The 4,132-nt window shown below is 42.5% G+C and overlaps 1 protein-coding gene across 1 annotated transcript in view; it reads right to left on the reverse strand.

Annotated features, from left to right (window-relative positions):
- Positions 1-4,113, reverse strand: part of EIF2AK3 (eukaryotic translation initiation factor 2-alpha kinase 3) — a 74,397-nt gene extending 70,284 nt beyond the window's left edge. Inside the window, exon 1 of the mRNA XM_008585750.1 lies at positions 4,034-4,113. The gene's annotated coding sequence lies outside the window, so the exon portion shown is untranslated. The remainder of the gene's footprint in view (positions 1-4,033) is intronic.
- Between the last annotated feature and the right edge of the window lie 19 nt (positions 4,114-4,132).

A 4,132-nucleotide genomic window follows, 5' to 3' on the forward strand; every position in this document is an offset into this window, starting at 1 on the left:
GGGGTGCGATCCCCTTACCGGGCCACAAAAAAAAAAAAAAAAAAAAAAAAAAAAACATGGTTATGAATCTGGAAACCTAAGGAAGACCACATTTCTGCACCTTTGTTTCACATCAGATCAGTTTCTGAAAGGACAGGAAAGAGAAATAAAGAGGAATTAAATCATTTTACCCTTGCAAAGTATTTTCATTATCTCATTTAATCCAGAAAAAGTAGTTTACAGATGAACAAACTGAAGAAACACCAGAAACTAATGTCAAATTTAGTAATACTTTTGTTAGAGAGGAATTAGAGGCAGAAGAAAAAGGAACATATGCTTTGCAAATTAGTGTGATAGATGTTTTTTATGATTTCTGTGGTTGTCAAAACATCCTAAATATGAAGATACCCAACCCATGGCAAGAACCCCAAGTAACACTTTGCAATTTGCTACTGCACCAGTCAGAAAACAGGCAACTCATTATTATAACAACGCCTATAAAACCTAACAGTGACTTGAGATTGAGACTTTCTTCCCAACTTTCTGCAGTGACCATCCTATTTAAATTTCAACTAAATGTAATGCTTAACAGAAGAAACACCGACAAGACTGCTACCAGAAAAACAAGATTAGTTTAGATACTTTTTAAAGAAAAAAAATAGTTATTCACTCATTCACATGCTTGATATGCAGAGTAAACTGAAAATTCCAAGACAAAAAAACAAAAAAAATGAACCTATGAGTGTCATATTGTTTGAGTGTCAAAAGACAATAGCAAAAATGAAAATCTTAATTCTCCACCTCCTTCTGTTTAAGTTTTGCAAATACCATAGTTCACAGCTGTTTGTAATAAACGCTTGGTTAATTCAAACCTGTTCCCCTAATCCTCCTTCTTGAAACAAACAGGATATCGGTTATTATTATGGAACTGATATTCTCTGATTTTTCACTGTTTTTTGTTTGTTTATAAACTTTGCATATTTATCTACTCTTTTTAAAAAATTTTTATTTATTTATTTTGACCGGTAAGGGGATCGCAACCCTCCGAACAGTGTGGTCAGCACCATGCTCAGCCAGTGAGCACACCAGCCATCCCTATATAGGATCCGAACCTGCGGCCTTGGTGCTACTAGCGCCGCACTCTCCCGAGTGAGCCACGGGGCCGGCCCCATATTTATCTACTCTTAACTATCAACTTACTTACCCAAAGTTTCTCAAACGTGCCATGCTATCGCAAGTACATACTATCAGGCAGACCCCTAAACTAGGTCCTATCTCTTCCTAGCCAATTGTTTGCCAGAGATCACTCACTTTTCCAGGCAAAATTCCTCTAAGAAGTGATCCTCCTGCTTGCCAAGTAGATCCTCTCCAACTACCTTCACTTCCTGTCTATTCGTGCATTTTCAACCTGTCTATATAGGCTCCTTCCTCTCAGTCTATAGATATGTAAGATCAAAGATACCTTGTCCTAAAAATTGCCTCCCATCAGTGAGGAAAGGGAATGGTGCAGAAGAGGATGAATCCTTCATTTCTTGTAATCTGAGTACTGTCTCTGCTGCTTTCCTTAAATTTTCAAGTGTGCTCATCACCAAACTTTTCACTCTTCCTTGTCTTCGTCCTATACCTCCAATCCAGCCAGCTGTATTTCTGACCCCTTTGCTGGCTCACCTTCCTCCCTAAAATACTATTAGGAATTTCCTGATGAGACTCCTCTCTCTTACAAATTCAACTATTTACCCTGAACTCTCTGCAGCTGCTTACCAAATGTCTCCCTCTGGACATCCTGCCTGCACCTCCAAATCACCAGGTCTAACACCAACCCCTTTTCTTTCCTTCTCCCCTAAACCTCTCTATTTTCTTATGTGTGCTATCCTCTTCTCAGTCTCAGTCTTTGGATGGGGGTACCAAGGGAGGAGGAATCATTTAATTTGCCAGAAACTAAAATTTTGTTTCAAATCCTTCCCCTCTGTTCTATACCACATAGCACTAAACCTCTCACCTGAACTGCTATAACACTCTCCTTTTGTTATCCTTACCTCAAGTTTTCAGTGTACATTGTTGCTAGAGAAATATCCCTTATGCATAATTTTGATCAGGCCTAGCATTCAAGATATTCAACACATTTCTCAAAATGTAATGTGCATGTGAATCACACGGTGATCTTGTCAAAATGTAGCTACTCATTCAGTGGGTCTGGGATAGTACCTGATTCTGGATTTCTAAAGGTGATGATGATGTTACTAGTGTAAGGCCACACACCCACCCACCCACAGACACACACACACAGTATGTCCCCAACCTATTTTTCTAGCCTCATCTTCTACTCCTTCCTACCTAGCATACAAGTGTGCATGTCTGTATTTCTCACAAACACACAGGTCACACACACACACACACACACACACGTACACAAAGTGTTCTCTAAACATTTCCAGCCTCTGTGCCTCTTGCTATAGCCTCAAGATCAGTGTCTGTCCATCACAATTCTACCCACTTTTCAGGAAGTAATTCATTCTGCTACAGCCTTTTCACACCTACCTCACTCCCATACTCCACCCAGAGAACACCACAAAAACCTTAGGACACCCATGACACTTAATTTGCACTTCTTCTGCTCTGTAATGGCATTATAGGTCTCCTCATTTCATCCTCACTGCTAGACTGCACACTTCTCCTGGAGGGAAGGGACTATCTACCTGACTTCTGTAACCCCAGGGCACTGTGGGCCTTTGTCAGAGCAGGTAAGTACCTGCTGAAGTGGATTTGATTTCTAAGAAAAACAACACATCTTACTCTACTTCATGTAATTTACTTTGACCGGAAGCTTAAGAAGTTTCTTTAAGATAAACAAAAACACTCTTCCAGGAGAATTGATGTTTTAGCAAACCTAAGAAAATTTTGTTAAATATCTGTTACTTAAAAAAAAACTGTTTTTTACATATAAATACTCAAACGGTGACTACAGAACTTTAGTACTTATCCTATTTTTAGTACTTACCCAGGTATATAGATCAAGATTCTAATATTTAATTGAAAATTAACTCTTACTTGTTATGATCTAGTAATTACTATAGTATAAGCTTAAAATACTTTTAAATCCAGATTCTAGCCCTCCTTGGTTTAATTTACCTAATTCTCCTTTTTGTCATTCCATTTGTTAAATGAGACATCACTTTCTTGCCGGGTGTGCTAAGACTGGCTGTCTGAAAATACTGTACCATTAATATACTTTCCATTGTGTCTAGACTTTGAAAAGTGCTTTAAACACTGTACCTTGAAGTGACATTTTAGCAAGGCTAAGAAACTCAACCAAGATGACTCTATATCAAACATTTATAGAGTAAACCCTTTATTCAAGAATCTGCCCATATGCAAGAACCTAACCATAGCTCTTAAACTTTAGCGTGCTCAAGAACTGTCCGGGGTGCTTGTTAAACGTGCAGACTCCAGGTTCTTACTCAGAGAAAGTCTGATTCAGTAAAACTGGGGTGGGGTCTAGAAAACTGTACATTTAACCAGCATCCTCAGGTGATTCTGATGAAGATGTTCCGCAAGTCTCAGTAGTCTCAACCCTCTGAGATCAGTGAGATCAACTGATCTCAACCCTCGTCCGCGGGTCACTACAGAGTTGTGTTTGAAACCTAGACATCTCTTTCGAAAGGCCTTTCTCAAAACAGCTGTTGCACCAGCACAGACATAGGGTGATTCACGTAAGGAAAACACGAGGGGGAAGGCTCCTTGGAGGATGAATAAAGCCCGAAAAGAGGGCAAGTGACGTTTCCTCCCAACCCCTGAGGTCCATTCTTCGAGCATCCCCCGACACCTGCGAGGATGCTGCTCTCGCCCGCGAGTAAGGACCAGGCGCCCGGGAGCCGAGCCCAGGCCCATTGCTGGCCGGAAGCGTCGCGGCCCCGCGCTCGCCCCCAGGACACCCGCTGTCCTCCGCCGGCGAGGCCGCAGCCGAGGGGGGACGCCCGCCCGGGTTTCCTCTCCCCGACCCTCCGCGGCTCGCGCGCGTAAACAAGTCGCCTCCGCGGGGTCGACGGCCCCTCACCTGCCGCGCGGCCGCAGTTCGTCCTCATCGTCGGGTTCCAGCCCCTGCGGCTCCCGCTCGCTCGCTGACGCCGGCAGCGCCTCGGCGTCCTCCACCGTC

This window comes from Galeopterus variegatus, unplaced genomic scaffold, assembly GCF_000696425.1.
Source record: "Galeopterus variegatus unplaced genomic scaffold, G_variegatus-3.0.2 Scaffold3697, whole genome shotgun sequence".
NCBI classification, from domain to species: Eukaryota; Metazoa; Chordata; class Mammalia; order Dermoptera; family Cynocephalidae; genus Galeopterus; species Galeopterus variegatus.